This window comes from Mus caroli, chromosome 6, assembly GCF_900094665.2.
Source record: "Mus caroli chromosome 6, CAROLI_EIJ_v1.1, whole genome shotgun sequence".
Taxonomy (NCBI): Eukaryota; Metazoa; Chordata; class Mammalia; order Rodentia; family Muridae; genus Mus; species Mus caroli.
The window spans coordinates 60,108,825-60,122,587 of NC_034575.1; the positions used below are offsets into that span (position 1 = coordinate 60,108,825).

The window sequence follows — 13,763 nt, forward strand, 5'->3', positions numbered from 1 at the left end:
ACAATTTGTAGTGATGGACTGAATTGTTGAAAGCTGAGATGATCCAAAGCTTTCTCTGGGGCTGTGATGTATGGAGAAGAAACATTAATTTCTTCTCTAAATTTACAAATTTGCTTGGCAGAGATTGTAGTGGCCTGGGGTGGAGGTCTGGGGTAGCTTCGGCTTCAGACCCTGAGAACTCCACTCTTCCCACTGAATGCGGCTATAGTTATTAGTCCTAAAGCCACCGCATGGTCCATCTGAAATGCTCTTGACATACCCTGTAATCTCTTTGTGTGACATTAGTTTATTAGCTTCCTGCTGACTTCATCCTATTGGATGAAAGTTTCTGCTGACTTTACCTCATTTCTCCCCTGCAAATCGTATAGAAATGACACTGTAGTTCTTAATAAGCTTGCTTTCTGTAAAACAGTGCATGTGCAATATCTCCTGAGCCCACCTGTTCTATCTTGTTTATCTCTGATAACCCTAGATGACCCTAAAATTGTGTCTACCATATTCCAGTTTTTTTCTGATGTGTCCAGTGTTGGTGGTTGTAGTGACATTACAAAATTTTATTTTGAAGTATAATTTATATCCTAAAATGAACATATATCTTTTTCTCTCCTTTTAATTCTTATTGTTCTAAATAAAGTCTCACTTTCATGTGTACTTTTTGTTCACTACCCAGAGGTTGCTAGTTTAACTGTCTAAGCATTAGGCCCCACAGAACCCAGCTCCACTCTGGGCAGCATTTCTCCAGCATATTCCATCACGTGGAGAGCTCCCCTCAGAGTTGGAGGTGTTTGTTTCAAATCTGAGAGTAAAGAGCTTTTTTGTCTGTCTGTTTGTTTGTTTGTTTTTGTTTTTACTTTTGCTCAATGTACAATGTCTTCACTTTTTTTTTCTAGTTCCAAATTCCCTTTTCCCCAATGTTTACTATTGTAACTACTGTCCTCAAGTTGTATCTTTGATTCTGTTCTATGTTTTATTTCTGATACACTTGTGGAGCTAGTTTACAATACTCAATAATTTTCAAGAATATTCTTGGAATAGTAAAATACTGCAAATTTAAAAAGTATACTCCTCCATGGCATTTTAATAATGATTATCAAAATGATGTCCCATGACTCTGGTGATTCTGATAGTCTTCATGTATTTCTTTACATTTCAAGTATTCATGTTTTCAGGAAAAAAGAACAAAAACACAAAAACAACAAGACAAACTTAAGGACTAGCTAGTTCAGATAAACGTTATATGTGATTGCTTTTAAAGAGCTGAAAGCCCTGAGTAAAATATATGCCTTTCAGAGTTTGCAGTGAGCCATTCTTCAGACCGTGGTCCTCTAATTGCATATCCAGGCAGGCACCTGGCATCTCTATGATCTCCCACAAAAGTGGCGTTGACTTATTCACCAGCCTTAAGCTCATCTCTTAACCTCTTAGCTCCCCTTTGTAAAGCATGGACAATAGCCATTCGTGGAGACACACAATAGTAAAGTAGCTTAGGTTGGTTAAGCATTTCAGCTGAGTCTGGGTATTAATACTTTTATAATTTGGGGTATTATTTAAGGCAATAATGAGAATGGTAATTATTTTCCTTAAAGTCTGTTCACACAGTAACAGAAAGAACTTACAATGTATATAACTGAGATTTGGGAAGCAGGAAGACTAGCTTGATGCAGGTCTTTCCTTGGAGTCACCAGTTGTTTCCTTTAGAAATCCCATTAGTTTGTTTAGGGGGTTGTTGATTGAAGGCTAGAGAATCTAACATGACAGAAAGTACAATATTCCAGAAAATATGACTTCAAATGTGAACTGGATGTGAGAAAACACACCAGTAAATTGAGCAATTATTTGAATCAAAGCCTCTCTCACATGTGGTAATGTCAACAGCAGCAGAAGTCACAGAAGGCCACCACACAGCCACCAGCAGCCTGCAACAGAAAAGAATTTAGGAAGATGCAAAACTGGGGAGCATAAGGAATATTTAGCCAGTCAGTCATATAGTAAGTAGAGGGCAATGTGCAAGAAGTAGATGTAGGCTGCTTCAGAGTATGCACATGTGCGCGTGCTCATTGTTTGGGTTACAATATGGAAATGGTAATATGCAAGATATAAATACTCTGGTCCTAGATAAAAATATTTCACGTGGAAGCAGAGACGAAGCCTCCCTGTTACAGGGGGACCCGTGGTTCTGGGGTCCAGACAGGGGTAGCCATGATCCGATTCATCCTCATCCAGAACGGAGCAGGCAAGATGCGCCTGATCAAGTGGTACAAGCAGTTCGTTGATGATGAGAAGCAGCAGTTAATCGAGGAGGTACATGCCCTGGTCACTGTCAGGGATGCCAAGTACACATCTACTGACGCTACACTGCCTCTACTTCCGCATCTGCGTGGACGTCAACGACAACAATCTGGCCTTTCTTGAGGCCATCCACAATTTCATAGAAGTGTTAAATGAATCCTTCCACAATGTCTGTGAACTGGACTTGGTGTTCAACTTCTGCAAGGTTTACGCCACAGATGTTCCAGGCAGGAGAAATCCATAGATCAGCCAGAAAAAGGTGCTGAAGCAGCTGCTGATGCTGCAGACCCTGGAGTGAGGTGGGCCTCGGCGGCCTGGTTTACTGGACCAACCTGCCTGCTCTTCCCCTGCCAGGCCCGAGGCCCACTCCAAAAGGCACCTGCCTTCCTCAGCTGGCTCAGAGGAACGACCCCACAGGGTCTAGGCCTCAGGGGAGGAGGCCAGCCTCTGGGCCCTAGGTGGATGGCAGAGGCCAGCGTGATGTCCCGAGTAAGTGTGCCATTGTCCAGTGATGCTGTGAGTGTTTGTGTGTATGCAGCCCCCAATAAACCTGTGGTCCTGTCTAGCAAAAACAAACAAACAAAAAACTTCATGTGTTTGTTAACTGGTGATGCGATGTTTGGAGTTTTTTTGGTGTTTGTTTCTTTCAGAAGTTTTTAGGAAAAATGCACATTATCTCTGATTAGAATTTTGGCTTTATCTGTGGCATTCCAATTTCTGGATTTTCAGTGAGTAATGAGGGCAAACAAGGTCCCAGGGTGACAGCCTCCCTTTTCTCCTCATGCCCCTTTGTTTTCCTTGTTTTTCTAACCTCAGTAGCAATGACACTTCGCTAAGCATCTCTCTGCAGACCAAGGAAAATATTTCTTGCATTTAACATGATTTTGTTTATGTAAGGGTAGGGCTCATGATTTCTGAAGTTTGGGGAATAATAGCCTAAACTGAAGTAGTGATTAAAGCCAAATAGCTTTGAAATAACTTCTAGATGCAAATGTTACCAACTTTTATTTTCATAAATCACTTGATTATGATGAATCAAAATATATTACAAGGAAAAATGGTGTTCTTTAAATTATGAAAAGTGTCATTTTCCATAAAATGACACTCTAGAACTGGGGATGGATTGGGCAAGCAGACAGCATTTTCTTTAAGGGTAGAAAGTCTCTCTCAAGTATTGACAAAAGGCCTAGTTAATTGATTAAGAAAATAGGTTGTGTCTTGAATTTCTTTTGAGGAACACAAAGTTTGAAATCAGTAGTGAACATGTGTTTTGTGTTGAGTTCATGTCAGTGTGATTCGATCCAGGCCTTATATCCCCAACTGTCCTATTGGTACTGGCACCAGACTGGGAAGAAAAGAGGGAGTCAAGCCGGTCTGAGTTTCTGAAGTAGACTGCAGTAAATAGGACACCAGGTAACCTTGCTTGTGCCCTGCAGTGATACAACGGACATGTCTTAATGTTTATCCCTCCTCATGTCACAAGAGGACTCCTTTTGCACTGAGAAGTTACTGTGGAAGTACACATAGGGCCTGTCAAAAGCAATTTCTTTAAATTAGATTGTCAACATGCAGACCCAGACCCTGAGACCCTGCCAGAAACCGGCCCAATGGCTTCAGGTACTCCCCCACATGGGTGGAAGTTCTGTGCCCTTATGATAGCATGGGTTGTCCTGTAAACTTTTGACCCAAGTTTCATTCTTTTGGACATGAACTGAAATCTCTCATGCGTTTCTTCGAGTTTTGTGAGTTTCTTGACCTCCCTTTATTTGCTTTGTTGTTTTAATCAACATTGAGTATACACACAACATGTCTTCATATTTGCTGAGTGGATTATAGCAAATAAATATAAATAGCCACCTACACCTTTCACAACACCTGGATCTGTAATGTTGTAAAAGAAATGTCCTGCAGAAAAATGTTGTTTTTCTATATTTATTTTTTATTTATCTTTTCTTCTGCTCTCCCTTTCCTTCTTCTTTTTCCTCTCTTCTCCTCTCTTCCTTCCTCTCTGTACATGTGCAAGCACTGGTACACATGTGACCGACTAGTATCGGGTCTACCCTTCCTCTTCGGGATCCAGAGACTGAACTCAATTGCCAGATTGCTCATCAAGCACATTTATCTGCTGAGTTACCTCACCGGTCCTGTTTTCCAAGCTTTCTTATCAGTATTATATTAATCACTAAAATCAAAGGGAAGTTTAAGTCAGGGCAGTGGAAAATTTCATTCCAATTTTTTTCTTGTTACTTAATTTCTTCTTTATGGCGATTGATCTTTTGGACAGTTGGACAGTAAACCAGATGGTACTATGCCTCCTCAGAGAACGTCTTCCCCACACAGTTAATCCTTCCAGGAAATACCCTCACAGACACTCAGAGGCTTGTTTTAGTTGGTTCTAAATCCAATGCAGCTGGCAACCAAATTTAGCCATCACAGCAAGTTTCTCTGCGATAAAGACAAATCAATCTTTGCCTCCTTTTATTTCTGGGCTCTTTTGAACTATTGGTCTTAATTTATTTTTAAGCCATTTCTGGAACTGCTATTTGGTGACTGGCTTTGTCTCTTGGAGAGATGTTGATATGATGAAGCAGTGATCTATGGGTTCAGTGAAAGTTCCTGCCTCAGTATAGAATGTTTGGGAACAATCAAGGAATCTACCTGGCATCAACTTCAGGTTCTACATACAAGAACATACATGTGTATATGCGCTGTCATGCATGAGAACATGTATGAACAGACACATACCACATATACATACATATGAAAAATAGTTTTTGGACTGACCTATATGTAGAGATACTATTTCTTGGTTTTGTTACATACATATATATATGCAAATATATTTATGCATATATCTCAAAAGACATATATATATGTATATTGAGATGGGGTAATTTTGCTACTGAAATACTTGCTAATAGGTATAGCATTTCATTGTAAATAACTTACATTAGCATATTTTAAGACATAATTATATACATTGTAAAATTATCAAGATTTTATCTCATTAAATGTGATAATTTATCATCTCATCAAATTGATTACTTTTAAATATTACAATAAAATATTAATTTATCATATGTTTTTTGGTTATCTTGTTGGGTCTTTGACTAAATGAAAGATTATCTTTTAAATAACTGTTTTACAGTCATCTTTTAAATGACTACTTTATAAACAAGTATTTTAGAGTGGTTTTATTACAATAGATATCGTGTGTGTGTGTGTTTAGAAATATGAAGAGTTTTCAGACTGAATTTTATGTATTGTTTGAAAGTTTGTAGTTTTAAAAACATGGAAGTATAATACATACAAAGTGATTGCTAGTGCTCTTTGTGTTTAATACCAAATGCATTGTTTCTGGACTGTTGACACATACATGGCCAATGGCATTTTTTGGATATTTCTGTTACCTGTGTGTGTGTGTGTGTGTGTGTGTGTTTGCATATGTGTGGGGGGATGGTAAGTATGTGTAGACATGCGTGTAGAGACCAGAGGGAGACCTCGGATGTCATTTATCAGGAACCATCCCCTTTAATTTGGGGGAGCAGAGTCTATCACTGGCCAGCCAGTAAGTCCCAGTGGTCCCGGCAATGCAATAGTGGATGCACATGTTGGCCCAGCTCTGGACAGGGTGCTTAGCCTGCAAGTCCTGTATTAGCTGAACTGCCTCTCCTGTCACCACTTTGAACAAAACCATTCAGGTGAAAAATCTGGCCTTGTGAGTAATCCTGTTGTCTGAAACCCTTGTCTACATAGATGTACCTTGATAGTGTATTTTGTTATTTCATATATGAAATGTATCTGTATGTGAGATGCCCTTAAAAATAAAAAAACTGAGTGTGATGTGGTCATTAGCTTTGTAATTGATATGGCTAGTATTTTGATTTATAATTTATAATGAGTGCTGTAGACTACTATATTGCCATCCAAATATTCTAAGTTTTGCCTCAAAAGTAGAAGTTAAGTTACGAAATATGATATTGATTTCAGACACAGGTATATTTCACCTCAAGAGTGAGATCAATAACTGAGAATGTGAAAGTGTAATCACTTGGACAGAAGTGAAGATACCCTAAGGAGAGCCACTTGTGTCCCTTCCTTGGTCTATCTGCTGTTCAACTCATGGTTCCCATTGGAATTTCCTCAGGAATCTCAGCCTTGAGCTTTTCTAGTTGCCAGCCGGAGGAGGAACTGTTTCAGGAAAGATTCCCCAGAGACAATCCTGATGGGTATGACCGCACTTCCACCAGTACTGCCCCTATTTGCTACTGCTTAGTAATATATGCACTCTCACCCTCTATTTAAGTCTAAACTGAAAGAGAAGAAAATGCGAAGTTTCCCAGAACCATTTGTTTATCCTCCCAGTGTGTTCAACTGTAATCCAGACAGATCCAGCCGCCTGATTTATGACATGGTTGTCCAAAATATACATCAGAGAAAAAGATAATCCCTTTAAAAAGAATGCTTGGAAAACTGGACGTACACAAGTAGAATGAAACTAGGTTCCTGTCTCGTCCCCTGTACAAACTCCAAAGGGATCACTGAGTAAAAATATTCTATTCATGTATTTATCTTTTTGTGCATCTCTGTGTGTGCACATGTGTGTGTGTATGTGTGTGTGTGTGAGAGAGAGAGTGAGAGAAAGAGAGAGAGAGAGAGAGAGAGAGAGAGAGAGAGAGAGAGAGAGAGAGAGACTGATCATGTGTGGAGGTCACAGGAGTACTCTCCTTCTACCAGGTGGTTTCTGAGGATCCAAGTTAGGCCACCAGCTTACTGGAAGGACTTTTATCCACTGAGCCATATCTCTTGACCATGAATAAAATATCGTAATGTATGACTTGAAAGTCTGAAACTGTTAAAAACAAACAAACAAACAAACAAACAACAATGTAAAGAAAATTCTTCAAGGTCTAGGCACAGACACACAATTCCTGGACAAGTCTCCAGGATGTAGGAACAATCCTGAGAACTGACAAATGAAGCTTCACTAAATGAAAGCTGCCTCACAGCAAAGAAAACTTTTAATATGTGAACAAGCAGATTTCAGAAGGGGAGAGGAATCTTTGCTGACTGTAGATCTGCCAGAGGACAGATGCACTTTTACAAGGATTTGTTTTAACTGGGCTGTACTTACAGAATGCTAGCTACAATAACTCTGCTCTTCTAAACAAAAGCACTGTTTAGAAGTGATTAACATTACATAGCACGAACATTTACATTTAAAACCTTGGTTTAGTTCAGTTGGGTTTTGTTGTCTTGCTTTGACATAGGTGGTAGAGATAGACCTTATTATAGCCCAGAGTAGCATCAAATGCTGTATGTTGCAGAGAGTGGCTTTGAACTCCTAATCACCCTGCCTCTCTTCTGAGAATTGGGATAGCAGATTTATGCCAGCACCCCTAGCTTGAATTAAAAAGTCAACCATAACACACCCAAATTCTGAGATGTCAGCTTGTCCTACTTGCCGTCTACATGGGTGGGATATCAACATTTGATCGGCCATTTGGCCATCTGTAAATTGTTAAAAGTCCAGCAGTTGAGCTTCTGCGGAACTGGTTAGATTGGGGCTGTTTTTTAGCCACTGAACAATGGCTCTTGGCTCCATACCCGCGTTCCTTAAAGGGATAAAGGTCAGAACCGGCACCTTACAGACTCAGACAAAGATTCTGAAAGTAAAAGTCTTGATTTATGACTTTGTGGTCAGGAAAGAGGTGCATCTGACACAGAGAGAGTCCTTTCAAAGGGAAATAAAAGGGGAAGCGGGGCAGGAAGCAGAGCAGAGAGAAGCCTTGAAGAACTCACACAACTGCTGCTACATTAGCATATGAGAAACAGGAGTTGGCAAGGAGGAAGGTCAGAAGCGCAATCTGAGTTGAGAGCAACTTGCGCCCTCACTGCGCCAAACAAGAGAGATCTTCAAGAGCAAAGAGACTCCAGACACTTAAGATAGCTTTGACGTTTGACTTTTAGTGTTTTCAACAGAGACCAAACAAAGACAGTATACAACAACCTGGGGTAAACCCCATCCATAACCTTAGCTCTTAGGAACAGTTCACTTTGCTAAACAAGAAGAGGATTCTGAAGGATAACCCTTGCCGTGGGAGCCAGAGCATTAGTACAGCTGTCTTCAGGAGAGTTCTAGAAAAACATACTTTTGCCTTCTTTGTTAGAAGGAATCATTTTAAAGAGGATGCCCCACTTTCTGTTAGAAGGACAGGATTTTAGCTACAATTGTTAAATTGTTAATTTGGGGTGGGGGGTGGGGAGTGGGGGGAGGTCTGACCAGAATCACCACGTGACAGCAAGGAAGTTTTGCATTGTGCAAGTATGTCTTGCCTTTCTACAATAAAGCTCTAAAAATCATAGACTGTTTCTGATCATCAAGGCCTGCCATGCTTGAGCGATGGGATAGGCTTTCTCCTAACCAGCCGAGTCTAATCTCCCGCAAGAAGGTCATCCTGTGCTCCAGCCACGGACCTGACCAAGGACTCTTGCCTGTGTGGGAATCATCCAGAGCTGCCTCTCCCCCACCCTCTCCTCCTTTCATCCTCCAGAGCCTCTATTCTGTTCTCAGCTCCTCTGCCCTATCCAGCATGGGATGCTGGAGGCTGAGGACCTTGTACCTGGGGCTGCCCCTTGTCCACCACCCTCTGTGTGGGGTCAGTGGCTTAACACAGCGAGATGCCTACCCTGGGCCCTGTGGAAAGTCTGTGCAGTCCTCCCGGGTCCGCCCGCCCGCCCAGAGCACAGGAACTCTGGCAGGATTCAGGTTCTCTCCCACTCCCCTCTTTTCCCCACACTCACGGCCCGGCAATGCATCACTAACCATTTATGACATATGCACTAAGAATTCTTTCTATGTCAACATATTATTATTATTACTATTTTTATTATACTTCCCCCCCATTTAAAAATGGATTTTTTTCTTTAATAATCTATCTTGGTTTCCCCTGTCTCTACTCCTCCCAGCTCCTCCCAACTACTCTCTCATCCAGGCACACTGCTTTTGTGTCTCTCATTAGGACAAATAGACTTCTATGGAATAGTAAAAAATAGAATGAAACAAAAACTAACACATTAGAATTGTATTTAAAAAAGGAAAAAAAGAGAAGGCACACACTTAGGAATCTCATACAATGGAAAATCATACATTCATATATGTACATATATATATATGTATACATATATATATGTACATATATGAATGACGTATACGGTAAAAAGAAAGAAGATATATAAATAAAAATTTAAAAATAATAAGAAAAAAAGAAAAGAAAAAGAGTCCTGGCATGGCGTTATGAAACAAACAGGGAACCTTCGAAGATGCCTTTGAGTTCATTTTTTGTTGGCTATTTACTAATGGGCATTCAGCCTTTTTTGGTTTCACCAGTGAGACTCCGTTGGAGAGAACTAAATTTTAATTTACATTGGCTATCAATTTGAGCTTGCTTCTGGATTATGGCTGGGGGATGCGCCCACTTTTCCTTTGCTCTAGGACTCCAACTGATGCAGACCAGTACAACCCTTGTGCATACTGCCTTATTCATTAGGAATGTTGTCTTTCCTGTTGCTGACCTAAATATTTGTGTTCTGCTGTCATCTGTAGTGTCTCACATATTGTACCATATGATATTATGTATTCACTTTGTCTTTAAATATATTTTTATTTCATTGCTTGAGGATTTCATATTCGTATACAAATGTGTTTTGATCAAATCCATTCCCAACCCCTTTCCTCCAACTGTTCCCAGAACTTCCACTGGGTTCTCCTCCCAATTTTATGGATTTGTTTAGTTTAGTTTTTTAAATCACTGAATACAATTCTGTCCTTATATGCATGGGTGTAAGACTAACGCCAACCACTGGACTTTAGTGACCTACTCAGGCTGACACATTTGACAGATATTTGGTGTTGCAGTGAATTAGTTAATCTGCTTTGGCTCCTAGTGGGTCGACAGCTGCACCTGCCCAAGAGCTCTGGATTCGAGAATGAAAGACACACACACACACACACACACACACACACACACACGCCAACTAATTTTGGTATGCCTTGACTAGCTCAATGGTTGGACACTTTTTTGTTTGTTTGTTTTTTGTTTTTCGAGACAGGGTCTCTCTGTGTAGCTCTAGCCGTCCTGGAACTCACTTTGTAGACCAGGCTGGTCTCGAACTCAGAAATCCTCCTGCCTCTGCCTTCCAAGTGCTGGGATTAAAGGCGTGCGCCACCAGCGCCCGGCTGGTTGGACACTTCTAAACTTCCCTGCGCCTAGTACACACTCCAGTCCGGTATTCCTGAATAAAACATCTTTTAAAATCTATATTTCATCTCTGCTACCCTAGACCCAATCGGAGGAATGGCTCCGAGAGCCACTGTCCTGGAATCCTATATGTTGGCTGTCCTTCTCCTTTCTAGTTCTCATGGCCTTTCCCTGAAGAGCAATGTAAAAGTCCTGCCTCCGTCTCCCTGCTCAGCCATTGGCTGTCCCACAATTCTTTATTACCAATCAAAGCCAGCTGGGAACAGAAACCCTCAGCATCCGGAAGCATGGCTTTTGGGATCAGAATTAAGACATAGCATTAGAACTAATCCCCAACAATTTGGGTTGTTTACATCTCCTATATATTATAACTACACCAGTTTTAACTAGTACGATGCTTTGAGTATTTCCTTTTCCTCGTGTTTTTTCCATGTGTTTTTGTCTGATGTTTTCCTCTCTTTTTACTTGGAAGTATCCTAATTAGTGTGTGTGTGTGTGTGTGTGTGTGTGTGTGCGCGCGCACACACACTTGAAATGAGCATTATGCCATTATGCTCACATTTACACACATTCCATAGAAGAACAAGGTTCTTTCATTCTGTTTTAAGCAATACCTAGAGCAGAATCAAGTTTTCCTTTACAACTATCGAATAAAGTAACAAGTGACTCTGTATAATAATTTGAATGAATAGACAAACCATTCTTTACTGAGGATATTGTCAAAAATGAGCTAAAAGGAGGGTTTAGGAATATATCTGAGCTGGGAAACAGAGTGCCCTTTTGCATAAGACCCCAATTCAAGCCGGGTGTATGGCACAGGCCAGTTATCTCTACACTTGGAGAGTAGGAGCAGGAGGATCAGAAGTTCAAGGTCATCTCTGGACAAATGTCCTTGAGGCCAGCCTGGAATACAAGAGACATTTTAAAAAAAATTAAAAAGCTTCAAACCTTGTAAAAAAATGATGATTTCTTTTTAAATTTAACATTGCTGTATTCTAAAAACCCCGACTTTGAAATATCTATAGCTACTATGCAGTCACAAGCACTAGGAATATTTTATAAGTCCTGCCACCTGACAATCATTTTAAATTTCATAAGTCAGTTCTCCCCTCAGATCCACACTTTGTACCTCCGACTGAAATGGAGGAATGTGCTGGATCCTCTGAAGGCAAAATTTGAAATCACATTTGCAAAGTTATTTGCTTTTCATGAAGCCTGTTTTATTGAAAACTTGGACATTTAAATTGAGAAGGATTATCTATAATAAAGTATTTGAAACTGGCAGTACTTAGAAATCCCAGAAAAAAAAAAAAAAGAAAAATAACATTTTACTGCAAGTTGCTCCTTTCAGATATCAGTCTTTATTTCCCATGAAAAGAGATGGAGCTGCAGAATTCCATTCCTCCACATTTCCCCACCGAGTGAGCTTTAATGAGTACTGCAATTTTGTGCATAAAGTATTTCTTGCAACATTCAACAGCACTGAAGCTCTCAGTGACTGGCAGGAAATGGGAAAGGAGGCAGGAAGAGGGAAGGGTGTGTGTGTAAACTACTGAACCCAGGATTCCAAAATAAATTAGTCAAATGTCTGCAAAATCACCTGATATTACCTCCGTGCTTTTAGCTGCCACTTTCCTGAAAGTCCCTGCAGGTACCTCTGACATTGACTCTAACACCCTTGCCTAGATACTAGAGTAGTGTAGCATGTGTGTGGTGGATCTTTGTAAGCATTATTACGTATTGACTGTTTCTCCAAGCTGGGAACCAGGCTAACACACAAAAAGTATTTAGTTCTGTTGGGGATAGTTAACTACCTTCTTTGTTTTAGTTGTAAAGCATTTACATACATAACTAGTTGAAGAATATAAGCACCAAAATATTCCAAAGTGTTGAATTGAAAGACATCAAAAAGACCTCACCAAGACATGGTGCACACCTTTTAGTTAGCACTTAGGAGGTTCAAGAAATAGGATCAAAAGTGAGACAAGAGAACCCTGCCTCAAACTAGGTTATGTTAAGCCAGTAGTGCACACAGGTTTCTTTCTTCATGTATTTTCCAGGACTAGTCATTTAAACTTATTGATATTATATAATAATAGGTATTAATAGTAGTTATGTGTATATTCATAGGTGTGCATACTACTGTGCACATGTGGAGGTCAGAGAAAACCCAAAGCAAATAAGTAAATAAATAAAGTAAATATAGTAATGAGTCTGATGAATCTGAGCAGCTGTTGTGTGTTGGTCAGAATAGGTATGCCCCCATAGACTGGTATTTGAAAGCTTAGTTCATAGGAAGTGGCAATATGAGAAGGCCTGGGCTTGTTGGAGTAGGTGTGGCCTTGTTGAAGGAAGTATGCCACTGTGGGGGTAGGCTTCGAGGTCTCCTATGCTCAAGCTATGTTCAGTGTGGTACGCAGTCTCCTTCTGCTGTTTACGGATCATGATGGAGAGTACTTTCAGCAGTACCTGAACTGAACCGTTGAGACTGTTAGCCAGAACCAATTAAATGTTTAAGAGTTGCCATGGTCATTGTGTCTCTTCACAGCAATAAAACCCTAACTAAGACATGTTGCTTACAGCTTTTGGAGGCACATAGGATGCAAAAGCTTTCTTGAACAATGTTTTGCCATATTGCCGTATATTATTTTTTTCTTAATTTAAATATGTTAGTGGATAGATATGATGGGCACAGATGATCAGGGAAGCTGGCATATCTACTACAAAAATTTGTCATTTGGGGAGAAAATAATTAAAATTCTACTATTTTTGAGAAACACAATGTATCATTGTTAGCCATAAAGCCTTACTATTTATTATTGCAATCATTGTTCTATACTCTTTTATACAGCACAATACATTTGTCTGTGGCAACCAAACTCTTGTGGCCTAACCTCCTTTGTAACTGCATCCATCTTCCTTTGTAACTGTTATGGTATTTTCTTTCTCAATGGCACTAACACATATAAGAGAGTGTAGTATTTGTCCCTCATGCCTACATTGTTACATTTAATGTAATATCCTACAAGCTCATCCATGCTGCAAATGATAAGAGTTTGTGCTTCTACCTGAAAAAATGGTCAACATCCTTAATCATCAGGGAAATGCAAATCAAAATAACCCTGAGATTCCACCTCACACCAGTCAGAATGGCTAAGATCAAAAATTCAGGTGACAGCAGATGCTGGCGAGGATGTGGAGAAAGAGGAACAC

General features: G+C 40.1%; 1 long non-coding RNA gene and 1 pseudogene across 1 annotated transcript in view; one reads left to right on the top strand and one right to left on the bottom strand.

Annotated features, from left to right (window-relative positions):
- Positions 1-2,199: 2,199 nt before the first annotated feature.
- Positions 2,200-2,533, top strand: LOC110295633 (annotated as a pseudogene).
- An 8,691-nt stretch (positions 2,534-11,224) lies between these two features.
- The window catches only part of LOC110296338, a 13,051-nt gene continuing 10,512 nt past the window's right edge, over positions 11,225-13,763 (bottom strand). The window contains exon 3 of the long non-coding RNA XR_002378171.1: positions 11,225-11,453. This is a non-coding gene — a long non-coding RNA (uncharacterized LOC110296338). The remainder of the gene's footprint in view (positions 11,454-13,763) is intronic.